Here is a 26827-nt window from a genome sequence, read left to right as displayed (position 1 = left end):
AGGTCCAAGTCAGCATGGATTTGTGAAAGGGAAATCATGCCTGACAAATCTTTTGGAATTTTTTGAGGATGTTTCCAGTAGAGTGGACAAGGGAGAACCAGTTGATGTGGTATATTTGGACTTTCAGAAGGCTTTCGACAAGGTCCCACACAAGAGATTAATGTGCAAAGTTAAAGCACATGGGATTGGGGGTAGTGTGCTGACATGGATTGAGAACTGGTTGTCAGACAGGAAGCAAAGAGTAGGAGTAAATGGGGACTTTTCAGAATGGCAGGCAGTGACTACTGGGGTACCGCAAGGTTCTGTGCTGGGGCCCCAGCTGTTTACACTGTACATTAATGATTTAGATGAGGGGATTAAATGTAGTATCTCCAAATTTGCGGATGACACTAAGTTGGGTGGCAGTGTGAGCTGCGAGGAGGATGCTATGAGGCTACAGAGCGACTTGGATAGGTTAGGTGGTGGGCAAATGCATGGCAGATGAAGTATAATGTGGATAAATGTGAGGTTATCCACTTTGGTGGTAAAAACAGAGAGACAGACTATTATCTGAATGGTGACAGATTAGGAAAAGGGGAGGTGCAAAGAGACCTGGGTGTCATGGTACATCAGTCATTGAAGGTTGGCATGCAGGTACAGCAGGCGGTTAAGAAAGCAAATGGCATGTTGACCTTCATAGCGAGGGGATTTGAGTACAGGGGCAGGGAGGTGTTGCTACAATTGTACAGGGCCTTGGTGAGGCCACACCTGCAGTATTGTGTACAGTTTTGGTCTCCTAACCTGAGGAAGGACATTCTTGCTATTGAGGGAGTGCAGCGAAGGTTCACCAGACTGATTCCCGGGATGGCGGGACTGACCTATCAAGAAAGACTGGATCAACTGGGCTTGTATTCACTGGAGTTCAGAAGAATGAGAGGGGACCTCATAGAAACGTTTAAAATTCTGACGGGGTTAGACAGGTTAGATGCAGGAAGAATGTTCCCAATGTTGGGGAAGTCCAGAACCAGGGGACACAGTCTAAGGATAAGGGGGAAGCCATTTCGGACCGAGATGAGGAGGAATTTCTTCACCCAGAAAGTGGTGAACCTGTGGAATTCTCTACCACAGAAAGTTGTTGAGGCCAGTTCACTAAATATATTCAAAAAGGAGTTAGATGAAGTCCTTACTACTAGGGGAATCAAGGGGTATGGTGAGAATGCAGGAATGGGGTACTGAAGTTGCATGTTCAGCCATGAACTCATTGAATGGCGGTGCAGGCTAGAAGGGCCGAATGGCCTACTCCTGCACCTATTTTCTATGTTTCTATGTTTACCAGTGGCCCCCAAGGGGAATTGAGATGGGACTGCTGCAGCAGCACCTGAACGGGAAAGAAGGCACTTAAATGGGCCACAGGGCACTGAAAAAGCAGGTATCCTAAGGGTTTGTAGTCCTTTGTCGATGAAGGCCTTCAAAGGTAGGTGGCTGGTGCCAAATTGGAGGGAAAGGAGATGACTACTATTGTCCCATTACATTCACCGTTTGGAACCTTCCCACCACCATCCCAGGAACTATTGCAGGCTTCACCTGGTGGTCCGGGGAAGCAATGGGAAGAAGGTAGACAGGAGAGAAGTGGACCAGGAACCTGGACCCTACTTTCCTGCTGGTACTGACACATAGTGGCCAGGAAAGGAGCAGCCAGTGGTCATTGCAGGGAATGGAAATCATGGTCAGGACAGGGAGGTGGTGGTAGGCCTCACAAGCTGATTTCCCTACAATTTCCACTGTGATCCCACCCATTCTAGGGCAGGATAGTGGAGGCAATTGCAGGCCAGACTCTCTGCAAGCCTTGAGAAGGTCTTTACATTATACATAACATAATTTATTTTGATGAACCTTTCCTTTCTAGTCTACTCAGACATGATTAGTCACTGTAGTCTATAATCCTGGTTGTACCAGCTACCAGACATTGGATCAAATCCAAGCTCTGCTGCAACTTGGCCTTTGTCTACCAGTGTAAATATGGAAAATTCAGAAATCTCAGTTTCAAAAGTTCAAGAAGACTTCAAGCTGGAATCATTTAGGAGACAGCATGATCGAAACACACACTAGACCAGCAGATTCTGAATTACATTGCTGCATTCCACCAATCACATTCCCTGACTCAACTTGATGCAATCTCCCCCTTGAATCTATTACCATATAAATCTAGCCGACATTGCCTGCCATCTATTCTACCCATCGTATAAAATGGAAGAAAAATGTTACATAGGCATGCAGACATCGTCTCGCATTCTGCGCATATGGGACTGTAATCACTTATTTTCGTGCCATGAGAGCAAGATCTCAGCATTCTGTAATATATTTATGTTAAGTATGATCTCTTCTCCTGCTTCCTTGAAGCCCCTCAGTGATAGCTGTGTGAGCCATCCCACGTACCTTGTAAAATCTATCCGAAAGGCAATTCAACTAACCTCTAAATGGAGAGGGCGGGAAGCAGGAATTAATGTTTGCTTACAGATGTGGGTGGAGTCGTTGGGCTCCAGGCTGCCTCGTGTGCTATCAAGTTCAGGACCTTGTTTCAATTCAGGCACTTAAAGCAATACTTGGATTTATATAATGTCTGTCACGACCACCGAACCTCTCTACAGCCAATGAAGTACATTTGGAGTGTAGTCACTGTTGTACTGTCAGCCGCCTGAGGGAAAAAATGTTTGAAGACCAAGCCCTCAAAACTGCCACCAAGCTCTTGGTCTACCGGTAATACCCGCCCTCCTGTATGGCTCAGAGACATGGACCATGTACAGTAGACACCTCAAATCGCTGGAGAAATACCACCAATGATGTCTCCGCAAGATCCTACAAAATACCCTGGGAGGACAGACGCACCAACATTAGAGTCCTCGACCAGGCCAACATCCCCAGCATTGAAGCACTGACCACATTTGATCAGCTCCGCTGCCCAGGCCACATTGTCCGCATGCCAGACACAAGACTCCCAAAGCAAGCGCTCTACTCGGAACTCCTTCACGGTAAACGAGCCAAACGCGGGCAGGGGAAATGTTACAAGGACACCCTCAAAGCCTCCCTGATAAAGTGCAACATCACCACCGACACCTGGGGGTCCCTGGCCAAAAACCGTCCTAAGTGGAGGAAGTGCATCCGAGAGGGCGCTGAGCACCTCGAGTCTCATCGCCGAGAGCATGCAGAAATCAAGCGCAGGCAGCGGAAAGAGCATGTGGCAAACCAGTCCCACCCATCCCTCCCCTCAATGACTATCTGTCCCACATGTGACAGGGACGGTGGTTCTCGTATTGGACTGTTAAGCCACCTAAGGACTCAGAGTGAAAACAAGTCTTCCTCGATGCCTGTGATGATGATGATGATGGTGATGTAGGAAACGCGGCAGCCACCTTGCGCACAGCAAGTTCCCACAAATAGCAATGTGATAATGACCAGATTATCTGTGTTTTTTAATATTGATTGAGGGATAAATATTGGCTAAGACACCAGGACTCCTCCTGTTCTTCTTCAAAATAGTGCAATGGGATCTTTTACGTCCACCAGAGAGAGCAGGGGGCCATAGTTTAACTTCTCATCTGAAAGACAGCACATCCAACAGTGCAGTGCTCCTTCATTACTGCATTGGAGTGTCAGTTTAGATTTTTCTTTTGTGCTTAAGTCCCTGAAAGTGGGACTTGAATCCACAACCTTCTCACTCACAGGCAAGATTGCTACCCACTGAGCCACAGTTGACATAGAAACATAGAAATTTACAGCACAGAAGGAGGTCATTTCTGCCCATCGTGTCCTCTCCGTCCGACAAAGAGCCACACAGCCCTCGGTCAGCAGCCCTGAAGATTATATATAAACCAATGAACAATGGCGAAAAGGTAAAGATCACCCGGCCCAACCAGTCTGCCTCACACAACTGCGACACCTCTTGCACCGAAACATTCTACACTCCACCCCAACCGGAGCCATGTGATCTGGGAGAGGCAAAAACCAGATAAAAACCCAGGCCAATTGGGGAAAAAAATCTGGGAAAATTCCTCATCATGACCCCAATCCAAATCCCAGGACGAGTGTAATTTATATATCAGACAGGCACCTGCACCAGTATTGGTGCTGCTTGGCTGCCACTCCCATGGACATGGTGTAATTTGGGTGCAAAGATCTGTCTCTCCATTGGGGATTTCATAGATCAGCAGTGCCAAAGGTTTCTGCTGCCAAGATCTTCCCCTCCGCTGCCGCCGATAGGTACACAATTTCAATGACAGTCGATCTCCTCTCAAATATGTTTACAGATGACAAAATATTTTTTCCCCACACAGTAGTGCATATGTGGACAGGAATCTTGTCAAGAAAGAATGATTTGGATTTATATAGCACCTTTCGCGACCACCGGACTTCTCAAAGCGCTTTACAGCCAATTAAGTACTTTTTGAGGTGTAGCCACTGTTGTAATGTAGGAAACAAGGCAGCCAATTTGAGCACAGCAAGCTCCCACAAACAGCAATGTGATAATGACCAGATAATCAGTTTTTATGTTGATTGAGGGATAAATATTGGCCAGGACACCGGGGATAAGTCCCCTGCTCTTTGAAATAGTGCCACGGGATCTTTTACATCCACCTGAGAGAGCAGACTCGGTTTAACGTCTCATCCAAAAGCCAGCACCTCTGACAGCACTCACTCAGTATTGCACTGGAGTGTCAGCCTGGATTTTTGTGCTCAAGTCCCTGGCGTGGGCAATGTATGGGTAATGTTGTGCCAGTTTTCTACTTTCATCTTTTTTCTGCAGCTTTTAATTTTTTTTAACATCCAGCTGACCTCTCACCTCAAGAATGTGGCTGGGCTGATGGAATGAAATATTTTCTCTATGCTGGTTATAAATATCCTTTGTAAAATCATTTTGGGCTCCTCCCAGAGGGAGTCCAGTAGATCCAGCAGGGAAATTCAGGGCCTGCAGGTTGAGGAGTAATTTTACGATTCCGCACAAATTTGCGCACAATATGTTTCCGCAAACAGTAATGAGATAACGACTAGATAATCTGTGATTTAGCCGTCGATTGAGGGATAACTATTGGCCAGGATACCACCTATTCTCTTCTACAAAGGTTAAACAGGGCCTTGGTTTACCGTCTCATGCAAAAGACAATACTCCCTCAGTACTGCAGTCAGTGTCAACCTGGATGATATGCTCATACCACTGAAGTCAGACTTGAACCCACAACTTCCTGACGTAGAAAGAAAGACTTGCATTTATACAGCATCTTTCACAACCACCGGATGTCCCAAAACGCTTCACAGCCAATTAAGTACTTTTGGAGTATAGTCACTGTTGTAATGTGGGAAGAACGCCATCAAATTTACACACAGCAAACTGCCACAAACAGCAATGTGATAAAAACCAGATGATTTGTTTTATTATGTTGATCGAGGGTTAAATATTGGCCAGCGCACCGGGGATAACTCCCCTGCTCTTCTTCGAAATAGTGCCATGGAATCTTTTACATCCACCTGGTTTAACGTTTCATCCAAAAGACGGCACCTCCGACAGTGCTGCTCTCCCTCAGCACTGCACTAGCGTGTGAGTCTATATTTTTGAGCTCAAGTCTCTGCAGTGGGACTTGAACCCACAACCTCCTGATTCAGAGGTGAGAATGCTGCCCACTGAGTCACGACTAACACTGTACTTACAAATAGCTGAGGCGTACTGAAATATTTGAAAATGAAAACTGGGCAGATTCTATAACAGACGGCCAATCCACAGGCCAATTTTACACCCAGATGGTGAGCTGAAAATCTACCCCAATATCTTTTACAATTGTATAAATGACTTGGGTGTCGGGTGAGAAAGCGGGGAATGTTTTGAGGAGAGAAGAATGAACAAATAACATAGAAACATAGAAAATAGGTGCAGGAGTAGGCCATTCGGCCCTTCGAGCCTGCACCACCATTCAATAAGATCATGGCTGATCATTCCCTCAGTATCCCTTTCCTGCTTTCTCTCCATACCCCTTGATCCCTTTAGCCGTAAGGGCCATATCTAACTCCCTCTTGAATATAACCAATGAACTGGCATCAACAACTCTCTGCGGCAGGGAATTCCACAGGTTAACAACTCTCTGAGTGAAGAAGTTTCTCCTCATCAGTCCTAAATGGCCTACCCCTTATCCTAAGACTGTGTCCCCTAGTTCCCAACATCGGGAACATTCTTCCCGCATCTAACCTGTCCAGTCCCGTCAGAATCTTATGTGTTTCTATGAGATCCCCTCTTAGCCTTCTAAACTCCAGTGTATAAAGGCCCAGTTGATCCAGTCTCTCCTCATATGTCAGTCCAGCCATCCCTGGAATCAGTCTGGTGAACCTTCGCTACACTCCCTCAATAGCAAGAATGCCCTTCCTCAGATTAGGAGACCAAAACTGAACAGAATATTCCAGGTGAGGTCTCACCAAGGCCCTGTACAACTGCAGTAAGACTTCCCTGCTCCTATCCTCAAATCCCCTAGCTATGAAGGCCAACATACCATTTGCCGCCTTCACCGCTTGCTGTACCTGCATGCCAACTTTCAATGACTGATGAACCATGACACTCAGGTCTCGTTGCACCTCTCCCTTTCCTAATCTGCCACCATTCAAATAATATTCTGCCTTCGTGATTTTGCTCCCAAAGTGGATAACCTCACATTTATCCACATTATACTGCATCTGCCATGCATTTGCCCACTCACCTAACCTGTCCAAGTCACCCTGCAGCCTCTTAGTGTCCTCCTCATGACTCACACCGCCACCCAGTTTAGTGTCATCTGCAAACTTGGAGATATTAAGAGTAAGAGGGTAACTAAGGAAAAGTTAGGGCTTATTCGAGACCATGAGGGTAATCTTTGTGAGGAGGCAGAAGATGTTGGTAGGATTCCTAACGAATACTTTGCATCTGTTTTCACAAAGGAAAGAGGTAATGCAGATACTGCTATAGAGGAGGAGTGTGATATTCTGGATGAAATAAATATAGTGAGAGAGGAAGTATTAAGGGGTTTAGCAGCTTTGAAAGTAGATATGTCCCCAGACCCGGATGAAATGCATCCCAGGCTGTTGAGCAAAGTAAAAGAGGAAATAGCAGAGGCTTTGGCTATCATTTTCCAGTCCTCCTTGGATCTGGGCATGGTGCCGGAGGATTGGAGGACTGCTAATGTAGTACCCTTGTTTAAGAAGGGAAAAAGGGATAGGCCGAGTAATTACAGGCCTGTCAGCCTAATGTCAGTGGTGGGAAAATTATTGGAAAAAATCCTGAAAGACAGGATAAATCTGCATTTGGATAGGTATGGATTAATTAGGGACAGTCAGCACGGATTTGTTAAGGGAAGATCGTGTTTGACTAATCTGATTGAATTTTTTGAGGAGGTAACCAAGAGGGTCGATGAGGGTAGTGCGTACGATGTAGTATATATGGACTTTAGCAAGGCTTTTGATAAGGTCCCACATGGTAGACTGGTCATGAAGGTTAAAGCCCATGGGATCCAGGGCAAAGTGGCAAGTTGGATCCAAAATTGGCTTGGAGGTAGGAAGCAAAGGGTAATAATTGATGGATGTTTTTGTGACTGGAAGAATGTTTCCAGTGGGGTTCCGCAGGGCTCAGTACTGGGTCCCTTGCTTTTTGTGGTATATATCAACGATTTAGATTTGAATATAGGAAGTATGATTAAGAAGTTTGCAGATGACACTAAAAGTGGCTGTGTGGTTGATGAAGAGGAAAGTCATGGACTGCAGGAGGATATCAATCTACTGGTCAGGTGGGCAGAGCAGTGGAAAATGGAATTTAATTCAGAGAAGTGTGAGGTGATGCACTTTGGGAGGGCTAATAAGGAAAGGGTAGACACATTAAGCGGTAGGCCACTTAATAGTGTAGATGAACAAAGGGACCTTGGAGTGCTTGTCAACAGATCCCTGAAAGTAGAAGGCAGGTGGTTAAGAAGGCATGTGGAATGCTTGCCTTTTTTGGCCGAGGCATAGAATATAAGAGCAGGGAGGTTATGCTTAAATTGCATAATACTTTGGTTAGGCCACAGTTGGAGCACTGCGTGCAGTTCTGGTCGCCATATTATAGGAAGGACGTGATTGCACCAGAGAGGGTGCAGAGGAGATTTACTAGGATGCTGCCGGGAATGGAGAATCTTAGTTATGAGGACAGATTGGATAGGCTGGATTTGTTCTTATTGGATTGAGGGGCCTGGACATAGTGGATAGTAAGGGTCTATTTGCATTGAAGGGGGCTATTACAAAGGGGCATAGTTTTAAGGTGGTTGATGGAAGGTTTAGAGGGGATTTGAGGGGAGGCTTCTTTACACAGAGGGTTGTTGGGATCTGGAACTCACTGCCTGGAAGAGTGGTGGATGCAGAAACCCTCACTATTTTTAAGAGATGGTTGGATGGGCACTTGAAGTGCCGTAACCTGCAGGGTTATGGACCTCGAGCTGGTAATTGGGATTGGACTAGATGACCTTTTATTGGTTGGTGCGGATATAATGGTAAGTACTGCAGGGAATAGAATACGGCCAGGGTGATCTCCTGGACTAGTTTCGATCGCCTGGATGGATCGGAGAGGAATTTTCCCAGATTTTTTTCTCCCTAAATTGGCTTGGGTTTTTATCTAGTTTTTGCCTCTCCCAGAAGATCCCATGGCTCCAGTTAGGGTGGAGTGTGTTTGTTTTTAGGGGTGTTGCAGTGGTGTGGGGCAGACTGGTTGGGCTGGGTACCCTTTGCCTTTCCGTCATTGATTGTATGTAACCTTTAGGGCTGCTGTCGAAGGGCCATGCGGCTCTTTGTCGGCCGGCACAGACACGATGGCCCGAAATGGCCTCCTGCGCTGTAAATTTCCATGTTTCTATGTTTCTAAAGCTTCATAGTAGGTTCTTTCAAGAACCAAGAAGCTCCTGGGAATACAGAATAGTACATTATGGAGTCCACTTGAATGAGCCTACGTTGTTTCACAGACATCGTGATGCAGTCCATGCAGCATATTCTTACTACATCAGAGGAGGTTGCTCTTTCACCACCATCTCAATGTTGCTTGACTTTCAACTACACTGATTATCTTTGAGACCAAAGATCTTAAATAATTTGTTCCTAGCGTTTGCAAGTCCTGGAGGCTATAGATCATCGGGCAGAGTCTAGATTAGTGAAAGACATCTGAAATCATGCCCTTGGTCACAACATTGGTTTATGCACAAGTACTTTAGAGATTAGAAAGTACTGTTCCTATATTAGCACATAAATGCTTATCGTGTTCATATAATTGTGCTTACTTTACTGAGTGTTAACTCATTTAATTTAAAGTACTAGTATAAACTTCAAATTGTGGTCAAAGTTATGTGAATTATTCAACTTATTTTTTTAAAGGTGACTGTGGCAGACCTCCAACTTTGGAAAATGGTTCACTACTTGATGCATTTATTTCTGAGACCTCATTTACCATAGGTTCCAGGGTTACTTACAGATGTCTTCCAGGTTACATATTCAAGCCAGGAGGTTCATCATCGTCTACCTGTAGAACTGATTCAACTTGGACACCATTAAGGGCCACTTGTGGACGTACGTTATCAGAATAATTTTATTCTTCTCCTGTCTAGTTCTTTCCCAAATGAAGTGACTTGGCTGGAATGTGGTTCCATGGGTGTGAGCAGCTGTCCAGTAGTTCACCCAAAGGTTTATTTTTGAACGCAACTTTGAATAAGGACTTTTGTTTCCTCAACCAGCTTACACGTGAACTTTCAGCAGGATCATCAGATTGTGATCAGAAATGGAACATAGGAACAGGAGTAGGCCATTCAGCTCCTCCAGCCTGTCAGGCAATTTAATAAGATCATGGCTGATCTGTGACCCAACTCCACGCATCTGCTTTTGCCCCATATCCCTTAATACCTTTGGTTAACAAAAATCTACCCATCTCAGGTTTAAAATTAACAATTGATTCAGCATCAACTGCCATTTGCAGAAGAGAGTTCCATACTTCTGCCGCCCTTTACACGTAGAATTGTTTCCTAACTTTACTCCTGAAAAGCCTGGCTTTAATTTTTAGACAATGTCCCCAATCCTAGTCTCCACAACCAATGAAATTAGTTTCTATCTACCCTATCAGTTCCTTTTATTATCTTGAATAATTTGATCAAATCGCCCTTGCCCTTCTAAATTCCAGGGAATACAAACCTAGTTTGTGTGATGGGAACCAGTTCTTTCCCACTTGCTCACCTGAGGATGCTGAGGACAGCTGGGTATTGGGTTGCTTTTATTTAACATCATTGTTTGGCCCTTCTCCCCTTTGTTTACAGAATGCCACAAATTTTAAGTCATGGAGGAAAAAACTGACCATCTCTGTTGAACATTTATTAATTTAATATAAATGGTGATTTTGTTACTGAATTTTAGCAGATTACATTTAGATATCTTCACCCACAGTTTGATTAGAAATTAATGATTGTGGATTGTTAAATTCTGTCACCAAATCATAGAATCATAGAAATTTACAGCATGGAAGGAGGCCATTTCAGCCCATCGTGTCCGCGCCTGCTGATAAAGAGCTATCCAGCCTATTCCCACTTTCCAGCTCATGGTCAGTAGCCCTGTAGGTTACAGCACTTCAAGTGCACATCCAAGTACATTTTAAATGTGGTGAGGATTTCTGCCTCTACCATCCTTTCAGGCAGTAAGTTCCAGACTCCCACCACCCACTGGGTGAAAAAATTTCCCTTCAAATCCGATCTTAAACCCCTGGTATTGACCTCTCTGCTAAGGGAAATCGGTCCTTCCTATCCACTCTATCTTGGCCCCTCATAATTTTACACACCTAAGTAAGGTCTCCCCTCAGCCTCCTCTGTTAAAACAAACTCAGCCCATCCAATCTTTCCTCATAGCTAAAACTCTCTAGTCCAGGCAACATCCTCGTAAATCTCCTCTGTACCCTCTCTAGTGCCATCACATCTTTCCTGTAATGTGGTGACCAGAACTACATGCAGTATTCTAGCTGTAGCCTAACTAGTGTTTTCTCAGTCCAATCTTAACCTCCCTATTCTATGCTTCGACTAATAAAGGCAAGTATTCTGTATGCCTTCTTTACCACCTTATCTACCTGGCCTGCTACCTTTAGGGTTCTGTGGACATGCACTCCATTGTTTCCTCTACACATCTCAGTGTCCTACCATTTAATGTGTATTCCCTTGCCTTGTTAGCCCTCCCCCAATGCATTACCTCTTCTCCGGATTGAATTCCATTTGCCACTGTTCTGCCCACTTGACCAGTTAATTGATATCTTCCTGCAGTCTACGGCTTTCTTCTTCATTATCAACCACATAGCCAATTTTTGTTATCATCTGCAAACCTCCTAATCATACCCCCTACATTCAAGTATAAAGCATTTGATATATACCACAACAAGCAAGGGACCTAGTGCTGAGCTCTGCAGAACCCCACTGGAAACAGCCTTGCAGTCACAAAAACACCCAACAACCATTACGCTTTGCTTCCTGCCTCGGATCCCATGGGTTTCTACTTTTGTGTCCAGTCTGCCATGTGGGACCTTAGCAAACATGCTATCCTCATCAACCCTCCTTGTTACCTCCTCAAAAAATTCAATCATGTTAGTGAGATACGACCTTTCCTTAACAAATCCTTGCTGACTATCCTTGATTAAACCGTGTCTTTCTAAATGAAGATTTATCCTGTCCCTCAGAATTGTCTCCAATAATTTTCCCACCTCCGAGGTTAGGCTGACTGCCCTGTAATTACTTGGTCTATCCATTTCTCCCTTTTTAAATAAAGATACAATGTTAGCAGTCCTCTGGCACCACACCTATAGCCAGAGAGGATTGGAAAATGATGGTTAGAGCCTCTGCTTTTACTCTTTTGCTTCTCTTCATAGCCTGGGGTACATTTCATCCGGGCCTGGGGATTTATCCACTTTCAAAGCTGATGCACCCTTTAATACTCCCCCTCTCACTGTTTATTTCATCTAATATTTCACACTCAACAGCAACAACTTGTATTTATGTAGCACCTTTAAAGTAGTAAAACGTCGCAGGGCACTTCACAGGTGTGTTATAAGACAAATCAAATAAATTTGTCGCCGAGCCACATAAGAAATTACGGCAGATAAAAGAGAGGTAGGTTTTAAAGAGCGCCTTAAAGGAGTAAAGAGAGGTAGAGAGGTAGAGAGGTTAAGGGAGGGAGTTCCAGAGCTTCGGGCCCAGGCAGCTGAAGGCACGGCCACTAATGGTTGAGCAGTTATAATTAGGGATGCTCAAGAGGGCAGAATTTGAGAAGTGCAGATATCTCGGAGGGTTGTGAGGCTGAAGGAGATTAGAGATAAGGAAGGCTGAGGCCAAGGAGGGATTTGTAAACAAGGATGAAAATTTTTAAATGGAGGCGTTGCTTAACCGAGAGCCAATGTAGGTCATTGAACTCAAGGGTGATGGATGAGCTGGACTTGGTGCGAGTTAGGACATGGACTGCCAAGTTTTGGATGACCTCAAGTTTACGTAGGATAGAATGTGGGAGGCCAGCCAGGTGTGCGTTGGAGTAGTCAAGTCTAGAGGTAACAAAGGCATGGATGAGGGTTTCAGCAACAGATGAGCTGAGGCAGGGGCGGAGATGGGCAATGTTACGGAGGTGGAAATAGGAGGTTTTAGTTTTAGCCGCAGATATGTGGCCGTAAGCTAATTTCAGGGCCAAATATGACACCTTGGTTGTGAATAGTCTGGTTCAGCCTCAGACAGATGCTAGAGAGAGGGAAGGAGTTAGTGGCTATGGAAAGCAGCTCGTTTCGGGAACCAAAGACAATGGCTTCGGTCTTCCCGATATTTAATTGGACAATATTTCTGATCATCCAGTACTGGATGTCGGACAAGCAGTCTGACAATTTAGAGACCATGGAGGGGTCGAGAGAAGTGCTGGTGAGGTAGAGCTGGGTGTTGTCAGCGTACATGTGGAAACTGATGTTGTGTTTTCAGATGATGTTGCCAAGGGACAGCATAGATGAGAAATAGGAGGGGGCCAAGGATAGATCCTTGGGGTACACCAGAGGTAATGAAACAAGAGTGGGGAGACAAACCATTGCAGGTCATTTTCTGGGTACAATTAGATAGGTCAGAATGGAACCAGGCAAGTGCAGTCCCATCCAGCTGGATGGTGGTGGAGAGGCAATCTTCGGGAAAAGATGGGCACGGATTTGGGAGGCAACAACACGTTCAAGGACTTTGGCGAGGAAAGGGAGGTGGGAGATGGGGGCAGTAACTTGCAAGCACAGTGGGGTAAAGGGTTGATTTTTTTTGAGGAGATGGGTGATGATGGCAGATTTGAAGGAGAGGGTGACAGTACCTGAGGAGATAGAACCATTAACAATGTCAGCTAACATGGGAGCCAGAAAAGGAAGTTGGGTGGGAATAAGCCCAAGGGAGCAGGAAGTGCGTCTCATGGACAAGATGAGCGTGGAAAGGTCAAGAGGGGATATCAGAGAGAAATGCAAGTTTGGGGCTAGGGCAGGGGGGAAACACTAGAGGGAAGGAAAGGAAGTGGCAGAAGCAGCTGATCAGATGGTCTCAATCTTTGAGACCAAGAAGCCCATGAGCTCCTCACACTTATTGGTGAGTGTGTTGGAGAAGGGGAAAGTGGGGTTGAAGAAGACAGTTAGCAGTAGAGAATAGTAGCCAGGGTTATCTTTGTATTCCAGTATTATCCTGGAATAGCGAGCAGTTTTGGCAGATAAGAGTAGGACCCGATAATGCTTTAAGTGGTCCAGCTAAATCTGGCAGTGAATGGCTAAACCAGTTGTCCGCCACATCCGTTCAAGTCTGTGCTTCTTGAACTTGAGGGAGCGAAGATGGTGCCAAGGCAGAATGGCCAGGGTGAGTGAGCATAATGGTTTTAATAGGCACTAATGCATCAAAGGTGGTGGTGAGGGTGTGGTTGAGCCGATCGGTGGCTGCAGAAATGTCGTGGTGAATGGAGGGCCAAAGACTGGACAGTTTGGAATTGATAAGTGCAGTTGTAAGAGTTTGGAGAAAGTTTTTTTCCGGGGGGGATGCAGAAGGAAGTAAGGTTGGATGGGGGAAGGGGGATGTGGGTGGAGAACGACACAAGGAAATGGTCAGAGATGGACTTATCTGCAATTGGCACGGTAGGAATAGCGAGGCCGGGTGGGATGGCAAGGTCAAGGGGGTGGCCATGAATATGGGTTTTGGCGTGCACATGGAGGGAGAGATTAAGGGAGGATAGGAAGGTAGTGAACTCGAAGGAGAGGGTGCATGATGAATTGAGATGGAGGTTGAAATCACCGAGGATGAGTAGTCACTTGGTGCTGAGGAAGGGAAAGCAGTGAAGCTATTTCGTTGATAACATTTTTATGGTACATGGCTGAGCGTTAGAGAATGAGAATTTTAAATGAGAGGTGAGAGGGATGGAATAAGATGAGATGTTCAAAGCAGGAGAAAGTGCCTCCTCCCTGATTGCAATGTCTGCATCGCCCCTTTTGTGAAAACAGATGCAAAGTATTCATTAGGAACCATACCCGCGTCTTCCGCCTCCACGCACACATCACCTTTATGGCTTCTAATAGCCCATACTCTTTCTTCACTCAAAACATCTTTGGGTTTTCCTTGATTTTACTTGCCAACATGTTTTCATGCTCTCTCTTTGCTTTATTAATTTCCTTTTTAATTTCACCCCTGCACTTCCTATACTCCTCTAGGCTTTCTGCAGTATTGAGCCCTCGGTATGTCATAAGCCTCCCTTTTTTTTCTTTATCCTACCCTGTATGCCGCTTGACCTTCAGGGGTCTCTAGATTTGTTAGTCCCACCCTTTTTCTTTAGAGGAACATACTTGTTCTGAACCCTCTGGATCTCCTTGTTGAATGCCTCCCACTGCTCTGACACTGAGCCTGAATTTTTATTAATGGTCTATCTTTATCCTTTTCCATAACGACCCTAAATCTAACTGAATTATGATCACTAGCACCGAAATGCACTCCCACTGATACCCCTTCCACCTGCCCAGCTTCATTCCATAAAGCTAAGTTCCGGATCGCCCCCGGGCTTGCTACATTCTGGCTTTAAAAAGTTATCCTGAATGCATTTAAGGAATTTTGCACCCTCTATTCCTGTCACACTAATTCTATCTCAGTTAATATTCAGGTAAATGAAATCCCCTACTATTACTACCTTATATTTTTTGCACTTCTCAGAATTTACCTACATATTTGCTTTTCTATCTCCCTCTGACTGTTTGGGGGTCGAAAGTACAGTCCCAGCAGTGTGATAGCCCCTTTTTTGTTCTTCAATTCAATCCAGTGGCTGAAGAGCTCCTTCGAGTCGCAATGCAGATTCCGCTCACTAAGGGGCACAATGGACATGATCTTCACCATGTGTCAAATTCAAGAAAAATACAGAGAGCAGCACCAGTCTCTGTACGTGATCTTCTTTGATCTCAGAAAGGCCTTCGACACTGTCAACCAGAAGGGATTATGGAGTATCCCCCTCAAATGTTCGTCACAATCCTCCGCCTGCTTCACGATGGACATGCAAGCCGTGATCCTGATTAACGGATCCACCACAGACCCAATACACGTGCGGATCAGGGTCAAGCAAGGCTGTGTCTTCACACCAACTCTTTTCTCGATCTTCCTTGCTGCAATGCTCCATCCCTGAATAAGCTCCCCGCTGGAGTGGAGCTAATCTATAGAACAAACGGGAAACTGTTCAACCTCCATTGCCTCCAATTCAGATCCAAGGTCACCCCATCCTCTGTCATTGAATTACAGTATGCAGATGACGCTTGCGTTTGCCCAAACGATCATCAACACCTTCACCGAAGCGTACGAGAGTATAGGCCTTACACTAACCATCCGCAAGACAAAGGTTCTCTACCAACCTGCCCCCCGATAATCAAGATCCATGACAAGGCCTTGGACAACATGGACCATTTTCCATGCGTCAGAAGCCTACTGTCAACAAGGGCAGACGTTTATGACCAAGTCCAACACCACCTTCTGTGCCAGTGCAGCCTTCAGTCGCCTGAGGAAGAGGGTGTTTGAAGACCAGGACCACAAACCCGGCACCAAGCTTATGGTCTACAGAGCAGTAGTGATACCCACCCTCCTATATGCTTCAGAGACATGGACTGTGTACAACAGGCACCTCAAAGCACTGGAGAATTACCACCAACGCTACTTCCGCAAGGTCCTGCAAACCCGTTGGCAGGATAGGTGCACCAATGTCGGTATTCTCGCTCAGGCCAACATCCCCAGCATCGAAGCATTGATCACGCTCGATCAGCTCCGATGGACGGGCCACATCGTCCGCATGCCCGATACTAGACTCCCAAAACAAGCGCTCTACTCAGAGCTCCGACATGGCAGAGGAAACGCTTTAAGGACACCCTAAAAGCCTCCTTGAAAAAGTGCAACATCCCCACTGACACCTGGGAATCCCTGGTCCAAGATCACTCCAAATAGCTGAGAAGCATCCGGGAAGGCGCCGAACACCTCAAGTCTCTTCTCCGGGAGCACGCAGAAGCCAAGCACAAACAGCAGAAGGAGAGCACGACAACCCAAGCACCCCACCCTCCCATCCCTCCAACCTGTGACAGAGACTGTAGGTCCCACATTGGACTCATCAGTCACCTGAGAACTCATATTAGTGTGGAAGCAAGTCATCCTCGACTCCGAGGGACTGCCTAAGAAGAGAAGGTATGGCATCATTAGATGATCCATCTAACATATCATCCTTCCTCACAGCTGTAATTGTTTCTTTAATCAATAGTGCAATACCCTTTCTTTTTTAACCCCCTCTCTATCCCACCTGAAAACCCTGTAACCAGGAATGTTGAGCTGCAGTACCTGTCCTTCTTTCAGCCATGTCGCAGTAATAGCTATAATATCATACTCCCAAGTGTCTATCTGTGCTCTCAGCTTATTCCCTATACTCTTTGCATTGAAATATATACCATTTAGTAATGCCAAACCCCCTTGTTGTCTATTTTCTAGCCTTTGTTTCCTCTGCCTTCCAGATACACATTTTTAATTTTCTGCTTTCCAATTCCAGCTTTGCTTCTCTCCCTTCTGAATCTACTCTTGGGTTCCCATCCCCCTGCCAAGCTGGTTTAAACCCTCTCCAACAGCACTAGCAAAGCCACCCCACGAGGATATTGGTCCCAGGCTCTGTTGAGGTGCAACCCGTCCGGCTTGTACAGATCTCATCTCTCCCAGACACCGTCCCAATGCCTCAGGAATCTAAAGCCCTCCCTCCTGCGCCATCTCTGCAGCCACGCATTCATCTACTCTATCCTCCTTTTTCTGTACTCACTAGTACGTGGCACCAGGAGAAATCCGGATATTACTACCTTTTGAGGTCCTGTTTTTTAATCTTCAAGCTCCCTAAAATCTGCCTGCAGGACCTCATCCTTCTTTCTACCTATGTCATTGGTACCAACATGGACCATGATCTCTGGCTGTTCGCCTTTTCCCCTCAGAATGTCCTGCAGCCGCTCAGTGGCATCCTTGACCCTAGTACCATCTAGGGTGGGAAGGTGGAGTTGAAGTAGAGGAGGTGCCATGATCTTATTAAATGGCAGAGCAGGCTTGAGGGGCCGTATGGCCTACTCCCGCTTCTATTTCTTGTGTTCTTACGTTAGTTCCTAAATATCAGTCTGGAGCCAAAACTTTTCACCTCTGAAGAAAGTTTTCAATGGTCTATTAGAGGAGGGGAAATTGTCTTATGTAATGCCCAACTGATTAACAGCTTGAGGGTTAAAGCCATATTTCATGACTCGAGTACATAATCAAAGGTGACACTTCTGTGCAGTTTGAGAGAGTGCTGCATTTCTGAAGGTGCCATCCATCAGATGATAAAAGGACACGCCATCTATCTGCTCAGCTGGGGGAGATTAAAAATCTTTAGCACTGACAAAAAAAAATAAGGAGCTATCATGATGCCCTGGTCAACATTCTTCCTTCAACCAAACACCACTTGGAATAAATCAACTGTCATTCATCTGTTGGTGTCTGTGGGTACTTGCTGTATGCAAAATGGCTGATGTGTTTGCTTGCATTACAGTGACTGTACTTGAGAGTAATTCATTTTACATTGAGAGCTTTTGGATGGTTCTGAACATTATGATTAGGTCTTTAAATCTTTTATTGTAATTATGTGCTCTTTACAAAAGCAATTTATCTTTTTCCTTCGTTATCTGGAATGGTTGTTGAACTCCTTCACACTTCAGCTTTTTTGATTAGTCAGAATACAGCAGACCATAGAACAAGATAAATAACTAGTATTAAACTAGAGCCAAATCCTTCCATTGAGTTTGACAAGGCTTCTTAGGTTATCCAGGACACACACTGATAGATTTTATTAACATCAACTAAAAGCAGAGCCATGTCATTGTGGGCTATTGCCTCATTGGAGTGAATCTTGTACTTGCCAAAACATGGAAAATAAACTGAGGAATTGGGGAAACCTGACATTCCAGAAAATGTTGTATCAGTTTATCATTAAGTTTCACTGAATTACATTGGAAAACAATTGTTGGAGATGCAGATATTTCTTTACCATTTCAAATTTGTTTTTTTCTCTGTCTAGCAAGGAACTGCGGTAATCCAGGGGAGATTGCGAATGGGTATTATAAGGCAACAAGTAGTACTTTTGGAAGTAAGGCTTATTTTTATTGTGACACAGGGTGAGTATTCAGTACACAAATCGTTGAAAGATTGATCTTGATTTAGAGTTATGTTCCTTTAATTTCATGAGGTATCAGAGAGGATGGTTAAGGGCAGTACAGTTGATGTGTTTATGGACTTTCAAAAGGTTACTGCACAAGATAAAAGTTCACGGGGTTGGGGGTAATATATTAGCAGGGATAGAGGATTGGCTAACTAACAGAAAACAGAGAGTCGGGATAAATGGTTCATTCTCTGGTTGGCAATCAGTAACTAGTGGGGTGCCGCAGGGATCAGTGCTGGGAGCCCAACTATTTACAATCTATATTAATCTATCTACCTTGCAAGAAGGGACCGAGTGTAATGTAGCCAAGTTTGCTGACGATACAAAGATGGGAGGAAAAGCAATGTGTGAGGAGCACACAACAAATCTGCAAAAGGACATAGACAGGCTAAGTGAGTGGGCAAAATTTTGGCAGATGGAGTATAATGTTGGAAAGTGTGAGGTCATGCACTTTGGCAGAAAAAAATCAAAAAGCAAGTTATTATTTAAATGGGGAAAGATTGCAAAGTGCTGCGGTACAGCGGGACCTGGGGGTACTTGTGCATGAAACACAAAAGGATAGTATGCAGGTACAGCAAGTGATCAGGAAGGCCAATGGAATCTTGCCCTTTATTGCAAAGGGGATGGAGTATAAAAGCAGGGAAGTCTTGCTACAGCTATACAAGGTACTGGTGAGGCCACATCTGGAATACTGCGTACAGTTTTGGTTTCTATATTTACAAAAGGATACATTTGCTTTGGAGGCAGTTCAGAGAAGGTTCACTAGGTTGATTCCAGAGATGAGGGGCTTGACTTATGAGAATAAGTTGAGTAGGTTGGGCCTCTACTCATTGGAATTCAGAAGAATGAGAGGTGATCTTATCAAAATGTATAAGGTTATGAGGGGACTTGACAAGGTGGATGCAGAGAGGATGTTTTCACTGATGGGGGAGACGAGAACTAGAGGGCATGATCTTAGAATAAGGGGTCGCCCATTTAAAACTTCTCTGAGGGTTGTGGATCTGTGGAATTCCCTGCTTCAGAGAGCTGTGGAAGCTGGGACATTGAATAAATTTAAGACAGAAATAGACAGTTTCTTAAAACGATAAGGGGTTATGGGGAGCGGGCAGGGAAGTGGAGCTGAGTCCATGATCAGATCAGCCATGATCTTATTGAATGGCGGAGCAGGCTCGAGGCCGTATGGCCTACTCCTGTTCCTATTTCTTATGTTGTTATGAGTGGTGGGGCCGATTTGTGACCAAAATGGAGACATATTAGTAGAGGCAGAAGGCATGGCTGCAGAACTAAATGAATACTTTGCATTGGTGTTTACCAAGAAAGAGGATTTTGCCAAAGCTATGGTTGCCGGGATACTGGATGAGGTAAAAATAGATAGAGGAGGTTCTAGAAGGCTGGCAGTACTTAAATTGGAGAAGTCATCTGGTCCGGATGGGATGCATTCTAGGTTGCTGAGGAAAGTAAGGGCAAAAAAATTGCAGAGGTGCTGGCTGCAATCTGTCAATCCTCCTTGGATACAGCGGTGGTGCCAAAGGACTGGAGGATTGAAAATATTGCCCTTGTTCAAAAAGGGGAGAAAGATAAACTTGGCAATAACAGGCCAGTCAGCTTAATGTCAATGGTGGGGAAAATTAACAGCCACTTGGACAAGCATGGACAAATAAAGGAGAGCCAGCATGGATTTGTTAGGGGCAAATCGTGTTTAACTAACTGAGTTTTTTAATGAGGTATCAGAGAGGGTAGTTAAGGGCAGTGCAGTTGATATGTTTATGGACTTTCAAAAGGCATTTGATAAAGTACCACATATCTGGCTTGTTAGCAAAATTGAAGTCCGTGGGATAAAAGGTGCAGTAACAGCATGGATACAAATTTAGTTAAGTGATCGTGTTATACTCATAATAAATGGTTAGACCGAGTACTGTGTGTAATGAGCAAGTGTGACCTTAGCTCCTTTTATTGTAGTTCCAGAGTGCAGGCTCTCGTGGCTGACCTGCTTATATACTGTGCTCCCAAGGGATGCTGGGATCCCTTGGGTCTCCCAACAGATAGGCCCTCTGGTGGACAGGTGTGATGTAGGTTACAAGGTTATAAAGGGTTAAATACATAACGTGAAGTCAACAATACACAAGGTGAGACGATTTGGGGCTCTGCGCTCCCTTGTCGATCGTCTCGGTACAAATGTTCATGTGGTTGGGTTGGTCAGTTCTTCATTGGGCTGTTGGACAGCCGGCCTTGCCGGGCTGCTGGGGATGATGAGCTCTGTTCCGTAGTCAACTGTGATGTCAGTTTCCACTTCTGTGTGTGTTGGAAGGTTAAAGTTGGTAGTGTCTTCTTCGGGTTGTACGTAGCTGTCGGTGAACCACAGTTTAATTTGGTCCAACTGTTTTCTGTGTGTTTGTCCATTGGTCAATTTGACCTGAAACACCCTACTCCCCTCTTTGGCTGTGACCGTGCCAGCAAGCCATTTGGGACCATGTCCATAATTGAGCACAAACACAGGATCGTTGATCTCAATATCGTGTGACAAGTTTGCGCGGTCATGATACACACTCTGTTGATGCTTGTCCTCCACATGATCACGTAGATCAGGGTGGACCAGAGAGAGCCTTGTTTTAAGCGCCCTTTTCATGAGCAGCACGGCTGGGGGAATCCCTGTAATTGAGTGGGATCTGGTGCGGTAGCTGAGCAAGTTCTCTGGACAACTGGGTCTGCAGGGAGCTTTCCGACATGCGTTTTAAGCTTTGCTCGATGGTCTGGACTGCCCGTTCTGCCTGGCCGTTGGATGCGGGCTTGAACGGCGCAGATGTGACATGTTTGACCCTGTTGCGGGTCATGAATTCTTTGAATTCGACACTTGTGAAGCACGGCCCATTGTCACTGACGAGGACATCGGCAGGCCGTGCGTGGCATAGCTCTTAGACTTTCAATGGTGGCCGTGGATGTGCTTCCAGACATTATTGCACATTCAATCCATTTTGAGTAAGCGTCCACGACAACCAAAAACATTTTGCCTAGGAATGGGCCTGCATAGTCTACATGGATCCTCGACCACGGTTTGGATGGCCAGGATCATAGACTTAGCGGTGCCCCACTGGGTGCATTGCTCAACGGAGAGTAAGCATTGCACTGGCGTACACATGACTCTAAATCTGAGTTGATGCCTGGCCACCATACATGGGATCTGGCTAGGCTTTCATCATCAACGATGCCCGGGTGGGTGCTGTGTAGTTCCACAATAAATGTGTCTCTGCCTTTCTTTGGGCAAGACCACACGATTGCCCCACAAGAGACAGTCCGCCTGCAGGGACAGCTCATCTGTGCGTCTATGGAATGGCTTAATCGCTTCCTGCATCTCCACTGGGACACTGGACCAGCTCCCATGGAGGACACAGTTTTTTTTTACCAGGGCCAGTAAAGGATCCTGGCTGGTCCAGGTCCTGATCTGGCGGGCCGTAACGGGGGGGATTTCTCGTTCTCAAATGCCTCCATGACCATGAGCAAGTCTGCTAGCTGTGCCATTTCCACCCCAGTGTGGGCAACGGTAGCCGACTGAGAGCATCTGCGCAGTTCTCTGTGCCCGGTCTGTGGCGAATTACATACAGGCAACTCTCGATTATCCGCACACTGATCCAAAAGGAAAGCATTGTAACGAGATTTAAAATTTCGGCCTGGAAAGGCATCAGGCCGCTGACATCAGAGTCCTATCGGGCCAGTGAGTTCGGTGTCCTTTCGCCCCAGGAAGGCATGGGGCTGGTGCGTTTGGAGTCCTTTTCGGCCCTGGAAAGCAACCGGTTTTAACTTTTATAATGTCAATCGCTCTAACGGAGAAATCATTTACCCGGCATAGCCCAATTCCCGAGGGACCCGGATAATTGAGAGTAGCCTGTAGTTGTATGCTGACAGCGTGAGCGCCCATCTTTGGATGCGGGCAGAGACATTGGTATTAATCCCTTTGCTCTGAGAATAGCAATATGAGCGGCTTGTGGTCTGTTTCAAGTTCGAACTTGAGGCCAAACAAGTATTGGTGCATTTTCTTTACCCCGTAAGCGTACGCCAGAGCCTCTTTTTCAACCATGCTGTAGGCTCTCTCGGCCTTGGACAAACTTCTGGATGCATACGCAACTGGTTGTAAAATTCCCGATTCATTAGCCTGTTGTAACACACACCCGACCCTGTATGATGCACATCGCAAGCTAACACTAGTCATTTACATGGGTTATACAGGACAAGCAGTTTGTTAGAACACAGTAAAGTTCTGGCTTTCTTAAAGGCAGCCTCTTGTGAATTCCCCCATACACTGTCGTCTCCCTTGCGTAGGAGCGCATGTAGGGGTTCTAATAGGGTGCTTAACCCAGGTAGGAAATTACCGAAGTAGTTAAGGAGTCCCAGAAACGCCCACAGCTCCGTCACGTTCTGTGGTCGCAGCACGTTCTTGATGGCCTCCGTCTTGGCGCTGATGGGTCTGATGCCGTCTGCTGTGATCCTTCTTCCTAAGAATTTGATGTCTTGTGCCAGGAAAACACACTTCGAGCGTTTCAACCTGAGCCCCACATGATCCAACCGACTGAGAACCTCCTCCAGGTTCTTCAAGTGTTCCATGGTGTCCAGACCTGTAACCAGTATATCGTCCTGGAAGACCCCTGTACAAGTAACTGACTTGAGCAGGCTTTCCATGTTTCGCTGGAAGATTGCTGCAGCCGACCGAATCCCAAACGGGCACCGGTTGTAAATAAATGGACCTTTATGCGTGTTGATGCAGGTGAGGCCTTTCGAAGACGACTCCAGCTCCTGCGTCATGTAGGCCGAGGTCAGGTCCAGCTTGGTGAACATCTTTCCTCCAGCCAGGGTCGCAAATAGGTCGTCTGCCTTGGGTAGCGGGTATTGGTCCTGCAGCGAAAAACGGTTAATTGTTACTTTATAGTCACCGCAAATCCAGTTCCAGCGGATTTTCCCCAGCCAGCTTCTGCCAAATAACGTGGGGCCATCCCCTGGCACAATCCATAGCTGGAGTTTGTGTACTGCTCCATCATAGGAGACATTGACTTCAGCACTGCCAATTCAGCACTTGCAAAAACAAGCCTGAAGGCTTTGTGTCTTAATGCAAGGAGTATCCGTAATAAGCTGGATGAATTAACTGTGCAAATAGATGTTAACAAATATGATGTGATTGGGATTACAGAGACGTGGCTCCAGGATGATCAGGGCTGGGAACTCAACATTCAGGAAGGATAGAATAAAAGGAAAAGGAGGTGGGATAGCATTGCTGGTTAAAGAGGAGATTAATGCAATGGTTAGGAAGGACATTGGGTTGGATGATGTGGAATCTATATGGGTAGAGCTGCAGAACACCAAAGGGCAAAAAACATTGGTGGGAGTTGTGTACAGACCTCCAAACAGTAGTAGTGATGTTGGGGAGGGCATCAAACAGGAAATTAGGGGTGCATGCAATAAAGGTGCAGCAGTTATAATGGGTGACTTTAATATGCACATAGATTGGGTTAACCAAACTGGAAGCAATACGGTGGAGGAGGATTTCCTGGAGTGCATAAGGGATGGTTTTTTAGACCAATATGTCGAGGAACCAACTAGGGGGGAGGCCATCTTAGGCTGGGTGTTGTGTAGTGAGAGAGGATTAATTAGCAATCTCGTTGTGCGAGGCCCCTTGGGGAAGAGTGACCATAATATGGTGGAATTCTGCATTAGGATGGAGAATGAAACAGTTAATTCAGAGACCATGGTCCAGAACTTAAAGAAGGGTAACTTTGAAGGTATGAGGCGTGAATTGGCTAGGATAGATTGGCAAATGATACTTAAGGGGTTGACTGTGGATGGGCAATGGCAGACATTTAGAGACCGCATGGATGAACAACAACAATTGTACATTCCTGTTTGGCGTAAAACTAAAAAAGGGAAGGTGGCTCAACCGTGGCTATCAAGGGAAATCAGGGATAGTATTAAAGTCAAGGAAGTGGCATACAAATTGGCCAGAAATAGCAGCGAACCCGGGATCTGGGAGAAATTTAGAACTCAGCAGAGGAGGACAAAGGGTTTGATTAGGGCAGAGAAAATGGAGTACGAGAAGAAGCTTGCAGGGAACATTAAGACGGATTGCAAAAGTTTCTATAGATATGTAAAGAGAAAAAGGTTAGTAAAGACAAATGTAGGTCCCCTGCAGTCAGAATCAGGGGAAGTCATAACGGGGAACAAAGAAATGGCAGACCAATTGAACAAGTACTTTGGTTCGGTATTCACTAAGGAGGACACAAACAACCTTCCGGATATAAAAGGGGTCAGAGGGTCTAGTAAGGAGGAGGAACTGAGGGAAATCCTTATTAGTTGGGAAATTGTGTTGGGGAAATTGATGGGATTGAAGGCCGATAAATCCCCAGGGCCTGATGGACTGCATCCCAGAGAACTTAAGGAGGTGGCCTTGGAAATAGCGGATGCATTGACAGTCATTTTCCAACATTCCATTGACTCTGGATCAGTTCCTTTGGAGTGGAGGGTAGCCAATGTATCCTCACTTTTTAAAAAAGGAGGGAGAGAGAAAACAGGGAATTATAGACCGGTAAGCCTGACATCGGTAGTGGGTAAGATGATGGAATCAATTATTAAGGATGTCATAGCAGTGCATTTGGAAAGAGGTGACATGATAGGTCCAAGTCAGCATGGATTTGTGAAGGGGAAATCATGCTTGACAAATCTTCTAGAATTTTTTGAGGATGTTTCCAGTAGAGTGGACAAGGGAGAACCAGTTGATGTGGTATATTTGGACTTTCAGAAGGCTTTCGACAAAGTCCCACACAAGAGATTAATGTGCAAAGTTAAAGCACATGGGATTGGGGGTAGTGTGTTGACATGGATTGAGAACTGGTTGTCAGACAGGAAGCAAAGAGTAGGAGTAAATGGGTACTTTTCAGAATGGCAGGCGGTGACTAATGGGGTACCGCAAGGTTCTGTGCTGGGGCCACAGCTGTTTACACTGTACTTTAATGATTTAGACGAGGGGATTAAATGTAGTATCTCCAAATTTGCGGATGACACTAAGTTAGGTGGCAGTGTGAGCTGCGAGGAGGATGCTATGAGGCTGCAGAGCGACTTGGATAGGTTAGGTGAGTGGGCAAATGCATGGCAGATGAAGTATAATGTGGATAAATGTGAGGTTATCTACTTCGGTGGTAAAAACAGAGAGACAGACTATTATCTGAATGGTAACAGATTAGGAAAAGGGGAGGTGCAACGAGACCTGGGTGTCATGGTACATCAGTCATTGAAGGTTGGCATGCAGGTACAGCAGGCGGTGAAGAAAGCAAATGGCCTTCATAGCAAGGGGATTTGAGTACAGGGGCAGGGAGGTGTTGCTACAGTTGTACAGGGCCTTGGTGAGGCCACACCTGGAGTATTGTGCACAGTTTTGGTCTCCTAACCTGAGGAAGGACATTTTTGCTATTGAGGGAGTGCAGCGAAGGTTCACCAGACTGATTCCCGGGATGGCGGGACTGACCAATCAAGAAAGACTGGATCAACTGGGCTTGTATTCACTGGAGTTCAGAAGAATGAGAGGGGACCTCATAGAAACATTTAAAATTCTGATGGGTTTAGACAGGTTAGATGCAGGAAGAATGTTCCCAATGTTGGGGAAGTCCAGAACCAGGGGTCACAATCTAAGGATAAGGGGTAAGCCATTTAGGACCGAGATGAGGAGGAACTTCTTCACCCAGAGAGTGGTGAACCTGTGGAATTCTCTACCACAGAAAGTTGTTGAGGCCAATTCACTAAATATATTCAAAAAAGAGTTAGATGTAGTCTTTATTACTAAGGGGATCAAGGGGTATGGTGAGAAAGCAGGAATGTGGTACTGAAGTTGCATGTTCAGCCATGAACTCATTGAATGGCGGTGCAGGCTAGAAGGGCCGTATGGCCTACTCCTGCACCTATTTTCTATGTTTCTATGTTTCTATGTAATGGATCCGTTGGTAAGGAAATTGGTAAGGATCACAGCCTGCATGTCGTCATGGAGCAGGCGGAGATATTGACAAACTTTTGAGGGCATCCAAAACGGAGGAGGATACTCCATAGCCCCTTG

At 45.6% G+C, this 26827-nt stretch overlaps 1 long non-coding RNA gene across 1 annotated transcript in view; it reads left to right on the top strand.

The window, feature by feature from the left end:
- Positions 1-18694, top strand: part of LOC139228256 (uncharacterized) — a 49385-nt gene extending 30691 nt beyond the window's left edge. Inside the window, exons 2-3 of the long non-coding RNA XR_011587538.1 lie at positions 9379-9570; positions 18604-18694. This is a non-coding gene — a long non-coding RNA (uncharacterized lncRNA). The remainder of the gene's footprint in view (positions 1-9378; positions 9571-18603) is intronic.
- Positions 18695-26827: the final 8133 nt, after the last annotated feature.

Source organism: Pristiophorus japonicus, chromosome 17, assembly GCF_044704955.1.
Source record: "Pristiophorus japonicus isolate sPriJap1 chromosome 17, sPriJap1.hap1, whole genome shotgun sequence".
NCBI classification, from domain to species: Eukaryota; Metazoa; Chordata; class Chondrichthyes; family Pristiophoridae; genus Pristiophorus; species Pristiophorus japonicus.
The sequence above is the reverse complement of the archived record's forward strand: the minus strand, read 5'-3'. Positions and strand labels throughout refer to the sequence as shown.